The sequence below is a fragment of the Ambystoma mexicanum genome, chromosome 10 (genome assembly GCF_040938575.1).
Source record: "Ambystoma mexicanum isolate Mex_15411 chromosome 10, UKY_AmexF1_1, whole genome shotgun sequence".
Lineage (NCBI taxonomy): Eukaryota > Metazoa > Chordata > Amphibia > Caudata > Ambystomatidae > Ambystoma > Ambystoma mexicanum.
The window spans coordinates 1314254092-1314277379 of NC_090932.1; the positions used below are offsets into that span (position 1 = coordinate 1314254092).

At 47.0% G+C, this 23288-nt stretch overlaps 1 protein-coding gene across 1 annotated transcript in view; it reads right to left on the bottom strand.

Annotated features, from left to right (window-relative positions):
• Positions 1–20089, bottom strand: part of LOC138492304 (rab5 GDP/GTP exchange factor-like) — a 664850-nt gene extending 644761 nt beyond the window's left edge. The window contains exon 1 of the mRNA XM_069619350.1: positions 19851–20089. The gene's annotated coding sequence lies outside the window, so the exon portion shown is untranslated. The remainder of the gene's footprint in view (positions 1–19850) is intronic.
• Positions 20090–23288: the final 3199 nt, after the last annotated feature.

A 23288-nucleotide genomic window follows, 5' to 3' on the forward strand; every position in this document is an offset into this window, starting at 1 on the left:
TGTTTTCCTTCACACGTAAAACGTCTTTCTCAAGTTTCAAAGTAACTCTTAACTCATCACAAGTGTTCTTTCAATGGAATGTGTTTGTCAGGATAGCACAACCATTACTTTTGAGGATGCAGCACTTTGTATAAATATAGTTTATAGTTATCAATGTTTATCCAACACACTTTTTTTACCACAATCGCAATTCTTTCATCCAACAGTTTCTTTCCAGGTCTATTCGCATGCTATGACTAACTAGAAACGGCCCCTTTCCTGGTTCACTCTCCTGCAAGGAAGAAAACTCCTACTACTACAGTTGATCTCTTTTTCTTTAGTGGCAATATGGGTTACATATTTCCCCAAAATGGTGTCTCAAGAAAGGAGCATTGCGCCCGTGTTGCCCTTTTGCCTCTTGGCTACAGTGTTTGTACTGTTGGCAGGGTGGGTTACAGTTTTCTCCAAGTTGACATCTCATAAACGGAGATTTGCGCCCTTTTGGCCTTCTTACTTGTTTAGGATTTCTTGGCTGTTGGCAACATGGGTTACAGGTTTTCCCAAGTTGACTTCTCAACAAATGGAGAATGAAATGGCGCTCTTCTTGCACTTTACTTCTCTTACATACCCTCTTGTCTGTTGGCAATGTGAATTACAGGTTTTGCCAAGTTGACTTCTCAGGAATGGAGAATTGTTCCCTTCTTGGACTTTCACATCTTACAACTACGGGATTTGATAACACATTCATCCAACGCTCTTTGCTACCCCCTCCTTATGTCACTATGCTCTCAGACTCCCCGTAACTCAATTGCGGGAGCTGTAAATACTATGAAGCACCCTGCTTCTCTCCTGACGCTCACTGGTTACTGTTGGCAGCTTCAGCATCCTCTACAGGTGCTGCACAGCCCAGCGGTTCTTCATTCTGCGATTTCGGCATCTCAGCAGCCTCTTCGGTTCTCTCGCCGTCTGGGTCTCTCTCTCCAGGGCCCTTTGCTGCTCCACCTTCAGCGACCACGGCTCTCCCGACCTCTCGGTCTCCTCGCACACACCGCTGTATCGGCTTCCTCACCTCTCTGCCCACTTGCTGTCTGCACACGACCCAAGCCGCAGCTTGGGAGAGTGAAATCTCTCCTGCTCCTTCTTTTTTCACCTACACTACACAGCTGTGATACACTTACGGATTTAAATGTCCCCTCTGATGCTTTGCCTCCCAACAATTAGACTGCACACTTTCTTCAGTGGCACTCCTGGTCCCTCTTCCTCGTTTTAGTACCACAGACATTGCGGATCGTGGAGTTCATAAAGAAATTGAGTCTTTTAAGTCTATTAATTTCTGTGTGTTTGTTGAACTGAATGTTATTAAAGTTAGGAGAGGTTACATGAGGGATGTGTGACTTATCATTAGGGCTAAGATTTCTACCTAAAAAGGAATCATGGCTAGTAAAGGATGTTGCATCTAATTCAGCAATTCCCAAAGTATATAACTGATTCTGTCTAGATGACTCTTCACAGAAAGTGCCTTGGGTTTCTTCATGAGAGGGACTTTTACAATGACAGCATGCCATTAGATGCCAGGGAATTACGGGATTCTCATCCTTATAAGATAAATACTGCATCGCTCCTAAAGGAGTCTCCTCCCATGTGATCCTCCCTCATAGTACCACTCCCAGGCAGTGGCGTAACACAACCTCGGCGACAAATCACAGGTCGCGCTACATTCTGGGCCAGCCAAGATTACCACGCTTGTGCAATACGCACAAACGTGCTACTGCAGGGGAATGCTGCACACTGCACTAGGAGAAAGATATAAATATGTGTTTTAATGCATTATTCAGCACACTTATTGAGAAAAATTAACTAAAAGGCCAGAGCGTTTGCAATAGTTTTGTAGGGTAACACCAATCTAAAAATCAAACACATGCAAGTCACCAACAGTGCACAGGAACATTAATGCTTTAATATATATAATGCTTTACTATTAAAAATGCCATGTCACAATGAATACATGTCCATCTGGCTGCACAATTTACATCAGTCTAGACATGTAATAGCATATTAAGGCCTGGCCGTAAAGCATGCCGGGCCATATTTAGACATACCTAGAGTGGTTGCACCAAAATGCCAGTCGAAGCAATAACACATCATATGGTTATTTTATCACATATGCCCAGAAAAATATACAATGCTGCAGTAAGAAATGGCTAGACTGGCAGCACACAAATGCCAGTCTAACCAGGTAACTACACTTAGCAGGACTGCTTTATCAGAGATGCTCAGTTAAAAAAAAGTCAAGCCACATTAAGAAATTACTAGACTGGCTGCACCAAAATGCTGCTCCAGTCACTAATACCACATAGTAAGCCTGCTTAGCCTGGACATGAATGACCCTTACGCTTTATCGCACAATCCCACACACATCCCCTCTCCCTCGCACCCACTGACCCAACACCCAAAATCAGCTTCTCGGCCCAGGATGACCACCACGTCCCTTTTCCTAGTGCTTACGTATGAGGCTCCAAATTCTAACGTTGCTATAGCTACAGAATGCAGCAGATCAATTCTCGTCAATATAGACCCCAATCTAGGGGAGTTGGCCTCCTTCGAGGCAGCGGGCAGGAAAGACATGCTATTTGGCGACTCATAAAAGACATGACTAAATTCGCCAGTATCTACGCCGCTTTGGATGAAGTGTAGGCGTCAATGAAAAAAGTCTTCTTGACAAAATGTTTTGGAAAGGCTGACAGAGGAAGGGGCTGCTCAGCCAGCCAAACATTCTGTCAGAGGTCTGCTAACAACAGAGTTTCCTGGCGAGGTCAGGAAGATAGGAAGACCAACCTATTCTTCTCTTTACAAGGTAGGGGCAGATGGTGGAGGAAAAGCGGGAGACAGCAAACCACCACCTCAGGTGGGAGCGATGACATCAGTGGCCTCAGCACTAGTGAGCACAGTGATTCCCACCTTCAGAGAAGTCTAGTGTCGCACAAAGCAAAGTAGCAAGAATTTACTGGGCACACCTAGATTATACAGATAGTCCAGTGTTGTCAGTTGGAGTTCTGTCAGTGCCCTGCGCAAGTGCGTCCTCTGCCCCTTATTGTTTTTTTACAAGAGGACTGATCCCTGATGGCAAAAGAAATCAATGAGCTGCAAAAGAATCTTGCGATCGCTATAGCCGACCACTAATCAGGTGGATATTTTCACACGAGGACTGGTACATGATGGCAAAAGAAATCAATGAGCTGCAAAAAAATCTTGCGATTGCTATAGTCAACCACGAATCAGGTGGTTATGTGAGCAACATCTTCTTGGTGAAGAGGAAGCTCAACGTAAGACCAGTCATCAACCTGGGAGCTCTCAATGCATTGCTGGTCTACCAACACTTCAAGATGAAGGGTATTCACTTTCTATGGGTTATCTTGCAGAAGGGGGGCTGGCTAGCCCAAATCTATTTGAGAGACGCCTAGCTGGCAGTCCCCATTTACGAATCCCATTGTTGTTTCTTCGGGTTTATCTGGCAGGGACAGTGATGGGCGTTTTCTTGCCTCCCTTTGCTTTGGCAAACTGTTAAAGCCAGTGGTGAGCATGCTGTGCGAACAGGGGATCAGGCTGGTAGCCTACTTGGACGATATCTGTATTGTGTTCCTGGACAGTTTACTGCTCCGTGCGCAAGTGAAGCAAACAACATAATTGCTGGAAGAGCTGGGCTTCCAAGTGAACTGGCAAAAATTGTAGATCTTCCCCTCCCAGACTCTGGAGTTACAGGGCTTTGTGATACACTCAGGATGCTCAGGCTCCTGCTGCAGAAGGTAAACTCCATCAAGAAGGAAATCAAGTCGATGCTAGCCAAAGACTTATGGTCTCTGAGGGAGCTAGCGAGGCTAGTGGGACTTTTAGCGTCTTCGATCCAAGTAATGTTCCCCAGTTCCCTATGCTACCGAGCAGTTCAGCGGTTGACGATCCAACACCTCAGGGGCTCTCGTCTGAGCAAAAGATTCCAGTATCACAGGAGGTAAGGAAGAGTTACCCTGGTAGTACCACCATGTGGAAGCATGGAATGGGAGAGCCATTTTCGGATCCTCTCCGTATTTGGTGATAGAATAGGACGCCAGACGAATAAGCTGGGGTACCCGATGTAGGAAGGTTTGAACTGGAGGGAGATGGTTGAAGGAGGAACTCCGACTTCTTATCAACTGCTTATGTTTTCTGGTGTGCTCCTTCGCAGGGAGGTGCTTCAACCAGAGGAAAGTGAAATGCTGTATCCTCCCAACGATGGACAATGCCACTGCAGTGAGATACATACACCGGCAGGGGAGACATAGTCCAGAGTGATGGCAGAACTGGCCAAGGAATTTTGGAACTTCTGCCTTCAGAGAGGGATCAATGTAACTGCAGAATACCTTCCGGGTCTCACCAACCAGGTAGCAGACTGGAATTCATGGTATCTCAGGGACTCCAGCTATTGGCAGCTGGACGAGACTGCGTTTTGCAAGCTCATACAAAAGAGAGATCCGTGTCAGACAGGTTTCTGTGCTGCAACGCTGAACAAATGGCTCACACATTTTTACAGCTGGATGCCAATCCGGAAGCAGTAGCTAAAGATGGCTTACTGCAAGTCTGTAGACCCCCAGACAGATTATGCATGTCCCCTATTTGCGATGATCATGAGAGCGCTTGCTCAGGCAGCGAGTGAGACTGGGGTAATCAGCCAGCCCGGAGAGGGCAGGCATGGTTTCTGGATCTTCTGGAAATGTTATGCGAAACCCCAATTCTCCTTGTGCAGGTACAGGGACCCCCTCTGGGACCCGGCAGATCTGCCTCACCCATTAGTCTTGCAGGGATCCCTGAAACAAATAGCTTGGTCGATTTCAGGGGAGCCTGATGTGAGCCAGGGCTTTTGGGAGAGGCTGAGTGCATCATTCAGCCATCCAGGGCCCCTGGGCAACCAAATCTTACAGATCAGCTTGGGCTAAATGGCTTAGCTGGTGCAGGTCAAGGGACATTCATTCCTCTAGAGGGGATGCCATTCCCATCGTAGACTTTTTTGCAGTGCTAGTAGTGCAGGCTAAAGCACATCGAAAGGTGAATATGTTCAGATCAGCTGTGTCATCTGGCCAAGAGTACATAGGGGGTCTCCCGTGGGAAAACACCCTTTAGTATGCAGATTGCTCATAGGAGTCAAGTTCATGAAGGCCCCCGTGCCGAAGTACATTGAGTCCTACAACTATTCCAAAGATAGCACGATATCCCAGAGTTGTGCAGGAAGGCCCTTTCGGCCAGACTAACAACACCTTTATGTTTTACTGTCATGCAAGGGATTATTCGATGTTAGAGCAGTGGACATGAGTAACATGACCTACTCTCCAGAAGGGGTAACTTTTTTCATCACCGGGGGAACCAAAACAGCTATTAAAATAGTGACATACCCAGCATTTCTAGGGCAACCAAAGCTTTGTCTGGTCAGATGCCTCGTGGCTTATGAGGTGATTACAGAGCAGCTGGGCCAATTGGAGAGACAAAGTATTTATCACCCTGTGGAGACCTTTTAAAGTGGTTTCATCAGCTACCATAGCAAGTTGGGTAAGATGGAGTATGCAACAGGCAGGCATAAACACAGACATCAGTGGGGCTCATTCCGCTCGAGGGGCAATGGCTTCTAAAGCTTTTAGCCTCTGTGCACACCTAGAGGACATTTTGAAAGCCACAAACTGGTCAAATAAATCTGTGTTCAAGATCTTCTATTTCAAGCTGATCAAAGCAAGCATCCTCGTTAGTGATGAGTAAACCTTAAACACGCCTAATCCAGATCGCCGGTCTTGACATAGAATACAGATTTTCTATACTATCATATAGGAGAGTCATGATTCTATTAAAGACATAGACGTGAAGGATTATTACACCCGTGCAATTGCAGTTCGCCTAGGAAGAGGACGTGAGTGCATAAACTGGGCAAAGCAATCAGCAGCAGGTTAGGCATGTGAGGGTTGTAGTGAGATTGCCTGACCAGGATCTGATATGACTTTGGACTGCTCTTATGTCTCCTGCTTTAGGCCCTGAAGCAAAGGCAGCTGTTTTATAGGGAGAACATCATAGATGACGTTTTGAGTTGTTCAGTTACAAATTATTACATTCATCTGGTTCTGAGAGCAGAGCAACGAAGATCGAGATTAATTGTGAGAGTTATGCGACCGATAGCAGGCAGAATTTGAGTTTGAAACTACAGAGGAGACTACTTTCTCGTAAATTGTAGTTCTTTGTTTTTTTCATGTTAATGTTTTTGGCTAATATTTGCTGCTCAAGAAGTAAAGAGTAGAGTAAAGCATAATCCTTTGTCTATGTGTCTTTTACTAGAATCATGCCGTTCCTTTACGATAATATGAAATATCTGTATTGTAATATTGTTATGTGAATGGATGATTAATTTTAAAAGTCATGCAGGAATATTTTATAGTTTTCGCCATAATCTTTCACAATCTACTTTGTCGAATGCTTAATGGAAATCTTTGAAAGCCATATATATGGCACCCTCCTTTTTTGTATTGCTATCAATATTAAGTAAAAATAAATGACTCATGTGTTCAAAGAATGTTTTGTTTGGGGCACTATAGTTTTCCTTTCTACCCATGAGTGCTCCTGCAGTAAAATAGAACAAGATATTTTGCTTGTTATATCGGATAACGCTATGGGTATCTAATTTTCATGAGATTTGGAAGAGTCGTTCTTATAAATTGGGACGATGTAGGATATAGTCCAATTGGACGGAAAGCGTAGATAATATAAAATGTCTATATATATTTTTTGTAATATAGAATACCATAATCTTAAATCAACCTTCAAAATATTGTCCCTTAGACCAGTCGGCCCTGCTATTCCTGAGGCTTTTAACCTTGTTTTTGCTGTGGATATATGATCCTTAGGGAATTGTTGTTTCATTACAGCCATTCTTGTCAAGGTTTTCACTTATGTTATGAATACCATCAAAATGTATTCCAGCTTTCTTTTTTTGCCTGATTCTTATCTTCATACAATTTAGCATTATTATGTAAAGAATGAAAGTGATTTTTCCAGTCTTGTTCTGCTATCATATTTGATTGCAAGACAACTTGCGAATCTGAAAATTCCTGAATATATCTTACCAAGCAGGTAGGAAGCTATGATGAATCCTGCAGTTATCCCTGAACCCCAGCCTAAGATCTCCTCCCATGTGGCCAGAAGAAGGCAGTCACTACCTGATCCTGATCCTGGGAGCACTGGCGTAACGGGGGCCCCCGCCAGCACATGTCCTGGGAGGGGGTCCTGTTGGACTAAAAAACAGAATTGTTATTTTTCAGTCACTATGCCTTCATAAAAAAATTATTTCTATTACAGCGTAATGTAAATAATTTCTTTATGATGGCAGCGTGACTTCAAAAATAAACTATTTCTTTTTTAAATCCGAGGGCTCCCTCATGCCATGACATGGAAGCCTCTAGGCTGGAGGCCTCCATGTCATCGGGTGGAGAAGCTCTATGGCTTGTAAAAAAATAGTTTATTTTTTAAGTCACTCTGCCTTCATAAAGAAATTATTTCCATCATGGTTCGGTCCTTTACGGAAATAATTTCTTTATGAATTCGGAGTGACTTAAAAAGGAAACCATTTCTTTTTGAAGAAATAGGGCTCCCCTCAACCCCAAAACGTGTGCGTGTGTGAGTGCACTGTGAAAGGGTGCCCACTTAAATGTATAGGTGGCTGCCTGTGTGAGTGTATTGTGAAAGGGGCCACACTTAAATGTATGGGTGGCTGCCTGGGTGTACCTGGATGGTGAAAGGGTGCACACTTATATGTATGGGTGGCTGAGTGTGTGTGCATGTTGAATGGTGTGTGTACGCTTGTGTTCAGGGGTGCAACGAAACCTACATTTCGGGGGGTGCTATGCCTTTAAATGTTGGGAGAGGTGCTGAGGTGCTAACTTCACGGGTGGTGGGGGGGCAAACTTATTTGTGTGGGGCATCTAACTTCTTAATGCATTCTAATGAGACTATTCTAGTGCAGCTTCAGTGTTACAGCAGTTACCTCTCTCCTTTAAGTTTGAAAGCACCCACTTATGGACTGCTGTGAGAATAAGCGGTCTCCTGTCCCCACTCTACCCTTCCAATCACTTCCCTGGCATGCAAGTACTAAACCCACATCAAGATTTTAATTGCCTAAAGAATTATGCATTTGAATACAGGTACTAACAGTGAAATGATTTACGTTAGTAATTGCTGAGCCTTTGTTAACAGCGAAACCCAGGTGCTGTTTAACATATGTGTCCTGTTCTGTCCGGTAACAGCTATGTAGGCCAGCCAGGTCGAGTCAACATAACCCAAAATGTTAACGAGGAGGGGTGGAGTGGGGTGGACTGAAGCCCAGTCAGAACAATGGTGTTGCATCACTACTTGTGTTTAATCCCTTGGTTACTTATTGGTAATCTTCATAGCTTAAGCTACCTTCTGAGCAGTCTATGACCTGCTTGCTGCACTATATGGCCCATTTCTGGATTCAGGCTATTGCTGGCTTCCAGAGGTCTGCCTGATTCCTCACTGGATTGATTTCCCTGCTACTCTCTCCTAATTTTCTGCTTAGGCTGTGAGGAGTAACCAAGGTCGTGGCTTGCTGCAGTAACCCCTTGCGCTCTTCTGCTGAGAGATGATGCTAGGGTATCAACTGCTGGCTAAGAATTTGCAGAGCTAAGCCCAAAGGTTACCGTGGGACCTGTAGTCTGTAGGTTCTCTTTGAGCGAGAGATGTGCCACTTCAGCTGCATTTACTCACTTTGATTTATTATGCCAGGTTTTCTTGCGTCCACGCCCATGATCCATCAAGGGGTCTTGACTGCCTCTGTCGACGCAGGAGGAAAGGAATAGAATTTTTCACACTGCGTGCGGCTTGGAGCTCTAGCAGTTTTCCCTGGATTCTGTGGGATGTACACAAGGGAAGTGAAGGGTCGGGCTCCGGAACCCCCTTGAGCTCCAATTCTCACTTCCATGAGGCGCTGCCACCTCCCAGGGTAGCGCCAGTGCTGCCTAGAGGAGCGGACCGGCATGCAGTGGCCGACCGCATCCTGTCGTTATATATTCTCACAGTTCGAACTCTGCGTGCAATACTCACCCTATTCTCATGCTAAGCATAGCGTTCTCCCTATGTACTAGTCAGGGTAGGTTATTCCGTCTGACTGCTGCCTCATTAAGAAATCCTTAAAAGGTACTCATCTGCTGCCTGAGCAGCAAAGTAAGAGGAGTAGAGATGTTCACTGCACGGTATGCAGCATAGAGGATCAAGATTGGTGGAGAGAGTCACGTGACCTATAGCAATTTACGCCAGATCCAGCCTGAGTTACAAGGGGGGCGGTGAGTTGCCATTCCCATAGGGTCCATAGAACCCAATGGGTTTGGGGTGGCGCTATTAGCGCGCAGCAATTAGCGCTAATAGCGCCAGAAACAGGCGGCAATGGGACATTTTTACCTCCGGCAAAAACCTGGAGGTAAAAGACCCACTTTCCGCCGAACTCATGAGTGGGCGGAGCGGAAAATGTGTCAGTAAATGCATTAACGATGCATTTTTTCGGGGGGCGTGGCTACGAGGGCCATGTAGGAGGACGTGTTCTGGAGGAGCTCCCGAGATCCTGCAATGATCCGGGCGAAAAAGTGCGTGAAGACAGGCCGTCGACCGCTGAAAATACACATGCCGGTGTGTGAATGATTGGGCTACGTGTGGTGAACTTCTGGATGGCGCAGGAGCAACGGCGACAGAGATCGGTGCGGAAGAGATAAGGAACACCGGAGACGAAAGATGACACAAAATGGCCAACCAGGGTCCGGAACAAAGGAGGAAGCAGGCCGCACAGTGACCCAGCGAGAGCGGCGCACTGAGTGCACATTTGTCACTTGAGCAAACTATAGGTCCCCTGGGTCATGTCGAGCAGAACGGTGAGGCCGAAGGCGAAACAGCCCACCCTAGACGACTTCGCTAAGACGTCCCCGGGTCAAGACATTACTAAGAGCAGGGACAAGCTGGCTGCGAGCGGCATGGCGACTTCGGGCGCTAACCAAGAAATTCTGGCTGCGATTGCGGACCTAAGGGCGGCCTGGGAATCCAAGCTCGAACTAGCCGTCACTGAACTAAAAACGGCATTGGACCTCAAGGTCGGAGAGGTGCAGGAGGACGTTAACCTACTCCGACAGGATGTCAGGGCCTTGGCGGAGCGCATGGAGTCCCTTGAGAAGGAAGTCGGCCCGAATACTGCGGATTGCGCCTCCCATAAAGCCGAACTGCACGCCCTGATACAAAGAGTGGGCAACCTGGAGAGCAGAGGAGGCAGAAGGACGAGCCCGACGAAACAACATCCGCATCGTGGGCCTGCCGGAGGGATTGGAGGGCCACGATCCCACAGAATTCATTGAATCCATGTTATTGCAAGAGATACCCGGAGGAGCCCTATCCCAAGGATTTGCAGTGGAAAGGGCACACAGAGCCCTAACAAGGAAGCCGCCACCGGGGAACCTGCCTAGGCCTGTGATCGCCAAAACTCTTAATTACCGTGACCGGGAGAGAATACTGGAACACTTTCGTAAGGGAGGAACGATCACACGAGGAGCGGCAAACATCACAGCTTACCCGGATTACACCCTGTCTGTGCAGCGTAGCCGCATGAACTTTGGGACAGTAAAACGGAGATTGAGAGAGGCGGGCCACAAATATATGTTACTTTATCCAGCAAAATTGAAAGTTATTCATAAACATAAAACTTTGTTTTTTGAAACCCTGCAGGATGCCATGGGATGGCTCGATGCGCAAGGATGTCCCCAGGAGTCAGAAGTTCGTACGGAGAAAGAGCTCGGAAGAGATAAGTGATGCATGAAGAAGGTGCCGCAAGATGGCGTGGCACTTGAATATAGTCGCTTGCGCAGCCTTCGGTAGAGAAGGTCAGACTATTGCACCATTTGTTATAAGCACTGTGGTTAATGTTGACTTAACGGGAGCCTTATGGAGCGATTCTATCTACCCCACAACAGTTTTAGTTAAGTGGCCATTAGGGCGACTTCACCCTACTGAGCTCTGTGCATCGTTCGGTGCCTGCAGGGCTAGATGTGGGGGTGCCTGAGCTCCGAGGATGGAGCTGGGCAGCAGTTGGGGTGTGTGATGTTGGGGAGGGGACAGATGGGGGGAGGGGAGGGAAGTTTGGGTTTTGTTGTGTACATAGTTATGGGGAGTTTGAGCTGGTACGAGAAGCTACAAGTAAACAATGAGGGCTGTATCTGTATCACGTGGGCAAAGGGCAGTCGCTACATGGGAGGCAGGAAGACACTCGTGAGCCATTGGAGACCTTAAGATTGTAACATGGAATGTCAGGGGACTTAACAGCTACTTAAAAAGGAACAAAGTCATGATGTACCTAAAAAGGCAGAGGATTGATATTGCGCTGTTGCAGGAAACACATCTGACCCAGCAAAAACTGGAACTGGTGGGGAAGAAGTTGAGAGGAACTGTAGTGGGCTCTCCGTACTCTGCCTACGCTAGGGGAGTGCTGGTCTGGGTGGCACCGCATGTTCCGCTCCAACTCACACAAGAGGTGGTGGACACGGAGGGCAGGTTGGTCATATTGAAGGCCTTGATAGAGAATAGAGAGGTGTGCATTATAAACACATATGCCCCCAACCAAAACACTGCTACGTATTTTAGAACCCTATGCACTCATCTGGGCACGTGTGTGGGGGGAGCGGTTATTTGGGGGGGGGACTTTAACTGTGTGCTCGACCCAAAAGCAGACAGATCTGATGGGAAGATTGATCGGCCCACCCCGGCGACCAGGGTATTACAGACATTACTAGAGGACTTTGGGCTGGCGGATGTTTGGAGACTGAAACACCCTAATGAAACACAATACTCTCACTACTCAGCTCTGCAGCACCTGCACACGAGGCTGGATTATTTTTTTGCCACGCCAGATGTGATGATAGAGACCACCCAAATAGAATATAGAGCGAGGGTCCTGTCGGACCACTCGCCCATGGTGCTGACCTGGCAGCACTGTCGCCCTAGGGCGCGGATACCGACGTGGCGCCTCCGGGCAGAGGCGCTCAGAGACCCTGTCCTCAGGGAGGACATCAGGGATGCGATCTCACAGTACTTTGAGGTGAACACAGGCAGCGTAGATTCAGCGTGTACACTCTGGGAGGCCTTTAAGGTTGTGTTGCGGGGTGCTGCTATTGCTAAGTCAAAAGGCCTGCAGGGTGGGGTCCTAACAGAACTAGAGGAAGCGGAAAAGAAACTGGAGCGTGAAAGCGACAGGGCAGGAGGGGACGCAGAACTTGTACTCGAGTTGCAGCAGAGGTGCGCGGAGCTTTGGGAAAGGGTCTGCAACCTTAACTACAAAAAGTATGTCGAAAGGCAACATGCAGGTGGGGATAAAACTGGCCGCTTGTTGGCGTGGCTATATAAGAGCGAAACCCCCAGGGCCCCGATTAGAACAATAACTAGGGGGGACGGGGAGGTGGTTGACACCCAGGAAGGAGTCAACGAGGCATTCTTGGACTATTATAGAACATTATACGAGGACAGAGGAGGGGACAATCAGGAGGAGATTAGAGAAACACTAAAAGACATGGAATTACCTAGAATTAGTGATGAAGAAAGGGAGGAACTAGACGCACCGATTACCCTGGAGGAATTAGAGGAGGTGGTAAAACAGCTGCCCACCTGCAAGACCCCGGGTACCGACGGATTCCCGGGCGAGTTTTACAAAACATATAAAGCAGAAGTACTCCCCCCTATGCTAGAGATGTTTAATGAGTCTTTTGAGAAGGTTCGGCTACCGGATATGCTAAGAGAAGCACTAATCGTGCCGCTCCCCAAGCCCAACAGGCCAGGGCATTGCTGCGGCTCCTATAGGCCGTTGTCAATGCTGAACCAGGACAGTAAGATCTTGACGGCGGTCCTGGCTTATAGGCTACGGAGTGTCATAAGTAAACTGATACACCCAGATCAGACAGGCTATGTCCCCAATAGAAACATAACCCATAACCACAGGCGACTCCACCGGGTGATTGAAGAGGGGAACAGAAGCGATGGGGAAATGGCGGTGGTGTCCCTAGATGCAGTCAAGGCTTTTGATTCAGTGAGGTGGCCATGGTTGCTGGCGGCCCTGGAGGAATACGGGATGGGGCCGGGTTATGTCATGTCAGGTGGGCGAAATTGTTGTACAGTGAACCACTGGCCAGAGTGTGCACAGGATCGGTGATATCTGAGAGGTGGCAGCTCAGTAGAGGCACCAGACAAGGGTGCCCTTAGTCCCCGATGTTATATATTCTGGCTCTAGAGCCCCTGGCAGTGTACCTCAGACAACAATATGACATGGTCGGTATTGAAGCAGGGGGAGAGAAACACCTGATATCCCTATATGCTGACGATTTGTTACTGTATTTGAAATACCCGGAGGAAAATATTCAGTATATTCTAGAGGTCATGGAAAGGTATGCAGAACTGTACGGCATAGCGGTGAACCCCCAAAAATCGAGCATGTTCCCATTGGGGAGCTACATAGGAGCCCCTCTGGAACGATTGCCAGTGTTGTCCGTACCTTGGGCGGCTGATTCTTTCCGCTACCTCGGAATAGATGTGTATCATACTGTAGAGGAGGAACACTTGCATAACACTGAGGTGGCGGTGAGGAAAATCTGCACAAATATGAAATTTTGGGAGAAGCTGCCGCTGGCGATGATGGGGCGGGGGGCGATGCTCAAAAAGGTGGTCCTGCCTAGGCTGTTACATTTCTTCAGTAATATACCATACCTGATACCCAGGAAGTTTTTTGTCAAACTGAACAGCATGTGTAGGGACTTCCTGTGGCACGGTACCCGCAATAGAGTGGCGCTATGGAAGCTACAGAACTTCCATGATAGAGGGGGCATTAAGCTGCTGAACTTTGAAGCCTATTATGTAGCCAGTCAGTTGCAATATGTAGCCAAATGGCTCTCTGATGAAGAAACTCCTGAATCTAGGCTGCTTGGGCAGGACTGCACCCCGTTTTACCTAAAAGAGATCATCTGGGTTCCTAGACTTGAAATGAATGAACGTCCGGGTATGTTGATGCTTGGGTGGAAGATGTGGCACAGAGTATGCCAACTGATGGAGAACCCGTGCCCGTGTTCCCCACAGGTGCCGCTAGTTGCCTTGGCTAGGGGAGACAACCAGCTCGGGATGATAATCAGGACCTATTGGGAATCGGTTGGGCTGGCCACATTGGGAGACATATGGCAAGAAGCGGCTATTAAAGATTTCGAAGACCTGGGAGAAGAGACAGGCTTGCATGGAGGCCAATATGTCACGTATCTTAGGCTAGTGCAGACTATTCGCAAAACCTGGCCGGAGACTGTACTGGCGGAAGAACCAGACGCTCTAATGGGAACAATATATGACATATCGGAGGGAGGGCACGAGATCTCTAGACTATATAAGATGGTGATGACCCGGGTGGGGAAGGATTTGACTGATCTGAGGCTGGACTGGGAAGCAGAGGTGGGGGCACAGATGACCGATGGAATGTGGGAACGTGCCATAGGATACCACAAGAAAGTGTCCAGAAATGCTAGATTGCAGCAGATACAGTTATACATAATGCATAGAGCCTATATGAGCCCGAAGAGAATATCTAAGTTTGCAAATGCAGGAAGACAAGCATGCCCAAAATGTGATGAGGAAGACGCTGATATGACACACTTGTTCTGGTCTTGCCCAGTGATTGAAGCTTTTTGGGGGGAAGTGGCACGGAAACTAGTGGATAAAGGGGTCCCGCTCAACATAGATACGGCCTGGGCCTGCCTGTTGGGAGGGTTTCCCAGACCACGGAACACTAAACACCTTGGGAAACTGAGGGACCTCGCATATGTGCTTGCTAAAAGAAGGATAGCCATGGGCTGGAAGCAATGCGACAAGCCACGAGTAGTGGTATGGTGGCGGGACTTGCAAAAATGGGCAGAGGCTGAAATGGTGATGTGGCAGGAGGCATGTAGCAATTGCGGGGAGGAAGATGTAGGTAACCTGATGGCTTGGAGAATGTTAATAACAGGCCTGTTTGGCACAGTAGTGGATCCTGCAGCTTCGGAAGGAAGCGATACCCAGCCACACGCAGCAGATACAGAACCGGAAATGCAAATAAGCTCTTGAGAGGGGGGGAATTTGGGGAGCAGTAATGAGTGTTAATTGATATTCACGAGTTTATTGTAAATAATGCTGCAAGTTTGGTTTGTATTGTTTACTTTTCAAAATAAAAATTTTAAAAAAATAAAATAAAAAAAACAATGCTTTTTTCGCTCCGCCCAACATGTGAGAGGCCCAAAGAATCCCAATAAGATTAGATTCATTAGATACTTTGGCAGGGGTGTGTATTACCGCCAGCCCTTTTTAATCTGCACATGGCAGATCCAGATTTATATATGGAAAAGATAAGGATATATCCAGGCAAAATAGAGCAATTTTTGTATAAATGGTTTGCGTATGCACTTGCAAAGTTCTTTAAAATCTACTAGATGCCAATGGTAAATTTGCAGCAAGCAATAACCACGAAATTAATACAAGTAATTTATTATGAGAATTCCTGGGAACAAAACCGAGACATTTCAAACGGACTATCAGTGAGAAACGACGTCTAAAAACAAATATTACATATTTGGGATATCTGATCAACAATTTTAAAGAAAAATGTATTTCTCAGATATATTTTTGGTGATTTTACCAACTACATTTTTAATTAAAATATTCCAATCTGTTCATGAAGGGCACTCATAAACCTCTAAAAAGTGTAGCTTTATATACAAAATGTATGTTACGCACACTACATTTTATTGTAAAGCTGAGTTTATTGACGTCCCAAATATTGGAAATGTGTGGATAATCCTTGTTTATCAAGTTTAGACAAAATTAGATGCACTTTAGAAGGCTTCAATTGTCATTTTCTGTAAAGAAAAGAAGATTAATATGAGGACTGGGCTAGTAATTTTGGGACAGCATCCTTATGGTATTACGATATTGCAGCCTTATATAAAGAACCTTTGCACCTATTTCGCTGCAGGAGAATATATATATTTTAGATTTCATTGATTGACCAATTTAATAATTGGGACTCGTTTACAGATAAAAAGAAGAGACACAAATTGATGTTTTTGTAGCACAGGAACTTTTATAGAAACTTTGAAACATGTAATGCATTTAACAAGATAAGAGATGCATACTTGGAAAGTTTGTAGCTGTGAAGAAAATTTTAAAAACATACATTTTGGATTCGCCTTCTAGCTAGTACTCACATATCCTTGATTATTGCGCAGACAACATTTTTCTAAAACATTCTTATAAATATATACGAAACCTTGAATAAGGATTCAATATGTGTATAGTAAATTAATAATATTAATGTATTCAAGACATTTATTATATTTATATATTTAAGAGGATATTGTTTTTTATGAAATTGTGGAAGGTTTAATTTGAAACCCGATGACACAATAAAAAATAAAAAAACATTTGATGTGCACATAGGGACAAATGCAAATGTGAGGAACTAAGGATTAGGACAGGAAACAATGAGTGCTTGTGATTTTGTAAGAAATATTGGAAAAAGAACCAGATCTTTTTTCTGCCAACTGGCATGCATTGGATCAAGCAATGTTTAGGTAGGAAGAAAAAAACTAAATTGCATGTTTTTTGCCTTAAAAAAAGAAGACAATGGGCCTCATTACGAGTATGAAGGTAGCCACACCGCTTTTAGCGGCATGGCTACCCCCATACCGGGTCCGGGTTCCAGGAATAGGGAATTACCGGGCCATGCTGACTTTGGCGGGCCCGGTAATTCCCATTCTCGGGACCCGGTACATCCCCATTCCAATTTGAGCCCCCAGAGGGCTCAATGGGAATGGGGAGAATGCTAACAACGGGCCTGTAAATGACAGGCCCGTTGTTAGCATCCTGGTCTGCTAGCGGGTCCCGCTAAAGACGCCTGGTCTGACCAGGCGTTCCAGATCGGGACCCGCTGCAGACCTCGTAATAGGGCGGCCCGGAATGAAGGGTGCCGGTCCCTTACCGGCACTGTTCATTCCGCGGCCGCCTAACGTGTAATAAGGCCCAATGTCCTAATGTGGTTTCAGTGATCACAATACTTCGCTTGTTAGGACGGCTGTGATCACGTGTGTATTCTTTTGCGTATGACTGAGCAGGGCCTGGCCTCCCCAGAACCCTTAGCTGGCAATAAGGTTTCAGTGTGACCTTTGCATGTGCTGCTCTCCCTGGTCTGCACACTTTTGCCTGGCTCCCTGCTGTGGAGCTTTTGGCGACAGGTGCATCCTGCGGCGAGGCCGGTCTTCCCGGCGCGTCAGCGGTGCCTCCGCGTGGAGGTTTCCTCCATCCCCATGTGAGGGGCTGGTCAGCAGCCAAAAAGAAAAGAAAAAGAAGGAAGAGGACGAAGGCACGCAGCGGGCGAGGAGACGACAATCTGGCCAGGCAGCCTGACTGCTGCCAACCTACGCCTGTGTCGTGTTTGTCCGCGCCCCCACCTGGAGGATCCCCTCAGTGGTGAAGCGCAGGCATAGGGCCAGGTGAAGGACGATTGCCGGGGGCAGCTGGCGAAAGGCAGTTCCCTGCGCTCCCACCTCTGAAATAACCCCGGCGGTGGAGCGCATGGTAACAAAGGGAAAAAAAAGGAACCCTTCGGGGCCACAGCTGCAACTGCAGCACAGCGAAGCCTGCCGCCTGGCTCACGCCAACTACCAGTCCTCGTAGCGGCTCCTGTTCCTGAGTGCTTGTGCCGCAGGGGCGGGGCAAGTGAGGAATACAACAGCCTGCAGCAGGCCCCCTGCGCTCCCGACTCTGCAATCACCTCGGCAGTGGAGCCCAGGGCATGAAAAGGGGGGGGGGCTTTACACCAGCAGAGGGGCACAACACCAGTGCCCACCAGCTGACGAGCCTGCAGCAGAAAGGTGAGAAGTGCCTGGCACCAGGAGGGCCCAGCACCAGTGCCCAACAGCTATCTGAGTCAGCAAAAAGGGGGCCCAGCACGTTGTACATATGGGTGGGGCGACACCCGAGCACAGGGACCTTGGTTTGCTGCGGCCCACATGAGGGTGCTTGTGTGGCATGTGAAAGGGGGTCCGAAGGAGCACACCTGCACAATAGTGACACTGGCAGGTCCCCCATCATGATGCAGGGCTCCATGTTTGGCAGCAGTGGTGCAGAGGCACAAGGGGGCAGGGCTCACAACACAAGGACGCCCCAACTTCCTAACACCAAGCCAAAGCCCAAAAGGCACTGCACTGCCCGCAGCCACGTTATTCCACAGCCACCCAGTGCCAGAGTTCGACATGAAGGTGAATCCTGCGACCCTAGGAACAAGCTTGACACACTGGCTGGAGCATCTAGATATGTTTTATTAGGTGGACGAAATAAATGATTATGCCAAATGGAAGACACTCCTGCTGTTCTACGCAGGGAGCGATGTCCACAAGCTAAATAGGGTGCTGCCGCCAGGTGATGGGTCGTACTGAGCGGCGGGGAGGGCACTGTCCAAGTATTTTTCCCTGTTGGTCAATGACGACTATGAACGGTTCTAGCTCTGGCGGGCTGCTCAGGGGCCCACAGAGTCCATTGATGCCCTCCACACCCGACTGTGTCAGTTGGTAGCAAAGTGCACATTCATCAACAAAAAAGGAGAGTTGTGCAGCCAGTTTGTCCAAAAATGCTGGTCAACAAGCTGCGCATCCAGATACTGACAGAGCCAGAAATCCCTCTGACGTAGATCCTCAAACTAGCTAGAGCCCAAGAGCTGCCTGAGGCACGGTCGACCCATATGGAGGCAGCAATGAAAGGGGTGCAAGTGGAGGAGGTGCACGCCGTCAGGGCACAGGGCAAGAAGACTGCTCCTGTGACAGGGGCCTGAGGCAGACCCACACCAAGGAAAAGCAAGGATGAGGCGCCCCAGAGACTGTGTGAGTCCTGTTGAGGGGGTTTGCAACATGCAGGGCCGTGTCCAGCGGTGGGGTGGTGGTGTGGACAGTGCCACAAGGCAGGTCACAACTCCATCTTCTGCAGGGCCTGCTGGGCATCAAATTACCAGGGCCACCAAGCATGATCCATGGAGAAACAGGCGGGCTGATATAGCCGCCAACATGGCACTCATCGTGGAGGACGCCAACAGGCTGGAGGACGAGAGAGAGCGTGGAAACAAGGACAGTAGCATCGCTTGAGTGGGACTATGACACCGAAGATGTGTTCTTCCTGTCAGAGCAGGAGCCGAGACCATCAGCAAGGAACTCATGGGCGGCAGAGCTGAAAAGACAGAAGAGGGCCCAGAATGGCTGTGCCTACCAGCGCATGAGTGCGAATGGCCAGATGCACAGATGAACTCTGGACCTGATTTATACTGTTGTTAATAATGTTCTTACGCTTGGCATGGGAGTTGTGACTAAGGCACACTACTGTGCAGTCACCTGATGTTGTTCCAGTGATCACAGCCCGTTGCTTGTTAGGACGGCGGTGTGATCACGTGTTGGGCTAATAAAAAGGGCGAGCGGCTTCCCGCTCACCAGTTGCTTTATCACCACTGCTGGCTCTTTGTGTATTCTTCTTTTGCGTATGACTGAGCAGGGCCTTGCCTTCCCAGAGCCCTTAACAGAGTTTAATGTTAAATACACAAGGAACATATGTTGTTCATGTTTTAAAATTCGTGTTTTGCATTATCTTACCCAATCTTCAAATACATTGCATTGTTACAGCTCCCTAAAGCGGAATGGACCCCTGTTACACTGAAAAAAGGTTTTGATGACACAGCCTGATGATGTGTTATATTCAAATACACCCCCTCCCCTTGTCTGTACCTCGTCCCCGGAAGTGATGCCCACTTCCCGGAAGTGCCGCTCTGTTTTCCTTCAGTCAAGCCACTTTTTGAGGCGAAAAATACTTCTGGGATATTCGCGACGTCCAACAGACTGTGAAATCGCCGTTAACTGCGACGCTTTGACTTCAACCGTAAAAAACAAATAGTCCCCGGATACGCTGGTTGAAAAGCCCAGTCATAGAGAACAAAACGAACGCGAGCGGCTTTCAGACATAAAAGAAGGACACAACCGCGTGTGGCCATTTTGAAATGGGAAACTTCGTTCAACCACTTAATTCTGTTAAAGAACTAGAGGGTTAAAGGACTAGAGGCCAGCATTCCATCATAAACTGTGTTCGTGCTAGTGCCATGCTGGTGTATGATACCGTCATGGAATCTTCAATTTCCTGTGCCAAAAATTGTCATCCGCTCTGGTAACAGGAATAATTGCACATTTTAAGTGCTTTCTGGTCTGCGTGTTTTAGTGTGATTTTTATATAACTATCTGCGGTAATATCAGTTCTGCATATTTTCTTATTAGAAATTGAAATTGTTCGTTTTATTTTAGGATATGTCCCCCTGCTGGGCAAAAATTGAAAACATTGGAAAGAATATTGAGCTGGACAAGTGTGGCAGGTCGTCGCTCGCTGTTAACATTTTAGAAGAAAAATGCTTTTTGTATGTAACTGCCAAAGATGTACTGTAATGAGCTCTGCACAGTACACTACAAAACAGCACCAGGTCATTTTAAAGTGCTACTAACGCCGCTACTATTACGGTAGTTTGTTGCATGATGTTACCCACCCCTGGCAGCATGGTGGCTCCCAGGACTTGTGCCTGGGTCACATGGGGATAACCATGTGACCCACTTAATAAGTCAGTTTAACGAAAGATGAGGCGCTGACTTCTATGTCGTGGTTTGGGGAGACACTGTGCTGGTGCCATGCAGCATGCCGATGGCCTGTCCATGTGGCCCGGTATCCGGATGGTGCCCCTGCTGGGCAACACCGTCCCCCTGGAATTGTGCTGCCATGTGATCATGGCCTGTCCACCAGCCTCAGCCTGGGTGCCCCCAAGGCCGAGGCTGCTGTTGGCTGGGTGCCCCCAGTTATGAAGTATGGCTCCGGTGCTGCAGGGTGCCCCCTGCGGCCCATCTGCTGCGTGTCCCCACTCCCCAGCAACTGTTTTATAATCTGCCGATTCGGGTTATGCAGGGTGCCCCCTGCGGTCCGCCATCTGCATTATTGCAGAACTGGTGTTGGCCTGGTGACCCAGGCGCTCAGTGTTGCCTGTCCAGGAAGCCCATGGGCAGGCCACCCAACACAGTTTATGTCTTAATATGATATGATATGGCATTTATAACGCGCCTACACACAAGTACTCCAAGGCAGGTAACATCCTCCAATAAAATGTCATCCAACAGTATGGGTTATTAAGATTTAAGAGCTTTAGCTTCTAATAATAGAATTTACGTTTTAAAAGTCACTACACGGATTCATTTTACTATACTCATCAAGTTCCAAAAATGTTGATTTGAGAACTAAGAATAAGATGTATTCAGAATCTTTTTACCAAAAAGCGTATCTGCTGATTTGTAAGGGCCCTGCAATCAATTAATAAATGTTTAAGAGTCTGAACACTCGATCCATCATCACATAACAAGCAAAGCTCTGATAGTTTTTGAGTGATCACATATGTTTCTTAGCTGATTTGTTAAAAAGAGGTGCTTTCATTTGAAAGCGAAGTTTATCGGTTCCTATAATGTGAACTAGGAAATGTAATCAAGTATCTTGGCTGCCCTCAACGGTTTATCCAATGGAGAAAAAGACGAATGAACCTTCAGCTTACGCAGAGATTCCATCGTATCATTCCACTCACTTTGGTACACAAGATGTTTTATCCTACATACATTTCCATACTTCTCAACTTTTTAATTCCCCAGGGCAGGTGAAAAAGAAGAATTTTGTTTTGGGTGGGTGAGAGCCCATTCAATAAATAGACGGTAGGGTGGCCAACTTTACAAAATGATTTTGCAGGACACTTTAGATGTGGTAGCGCATCAGAAGCAGACTGCAGTGCGTGCGGTTCCATACAGTGTCATTTGGTAAATTAGTGGCAGGTGGCATTTTTTAGCATATACACAGCACCAGAAAAAACAGGAGCAGTATAGATGCAGAACACTCATCTGTTAGAGCTCTGTCCATGCCCTCTGGGCCAAAATATATGCAAAATCTCAATTTTCATTCGCTTTGACACCTTCATAAGTGACTTCACAGAGAGGGCACTTCAACAAGCATCATCGGTCTTTGATACTTGGAGACACCACATAATGTGGCTTTAGAATAAGTTGTCATGAGTCCGTTGAGTGGCAAATAACTTTGTGGTGTGTAATAAATGAATGACACATATATGAAGCAACTCTGTAGTCATTAAACCCTAAGGGATTGTTTTTAATAGTAGCTTGTAATAATATAATAACATGAACTATGAACTGAATCACTTGCAGGGACTCCAGATAGGACACATTGAGATTAATTGATTTGCCCAGAATCACACACTTTGATTAGGTGATAAAAACAGGATGTGGGCAATTTAAGCAGTCGAACACATATCTTTCCAGGTTTAGTACATATACATATTTATTAAGGCTTTGTTTAAAGAACTTCCCTGAAAATAATGCACACAACATAATAAACTAGCATGTCATAATAAACAAAACGTGCACTTTATAAATTGCCATAGAAACTGCTTGAGCAAAAGGAGTTTGACTTTAGCTTTATTTTCCCCATCCTGCATGTGACCATGCAAAGTGATGGTAGACAAAACCATCTCATTTGGGTTTTAAAACCAGACTTCTTTTACACAGGATGCAGCATTATGCACTCTTCCCATTTCTCATCACCCCTATTTACATTTCTTAAGGGCCAAAGTCAATGCTAATAGTCCCCTCCCCCCACTAGTGCCTAATTGCTCCCATTGTAATGCTGTTTACACAGAGGAATGTGTTGATGTGCTGCACAGACCCAGGGAGAGCCGTTCTGCTGCCCAGAGCTCCAGCTATCACACGGAAGTGTGAGCTCAGAGCTGAAAAGGCTTTGATCAGGCCAGGGAAGTACATTCGAGACTTTCAGCGTCCCTCAGAGGGTGGGTGCGCAGGGGGGGACAAAATCTATCTATACGGGTAAGTCCCACATAATACGAGACGATTGGCCAACCTTATGGATGGGCAGGCTGCTTGGCAGGAGGTGGATGATACCCATCTAAAGCGTGAGACTTGAGAGGTATGCATTTCTTATCAGGTAAGGTTTTGATGGGTGGGTGAGTCTATTGAAGGTTATGAGCATACATGCCAACATTATGGAGCTCCTGGGAAGGAGATTTTGTCACCGAAAGTGGGAGAACTGAATTTTCCCATTGGATTGCACTGGGGTTAGAATTA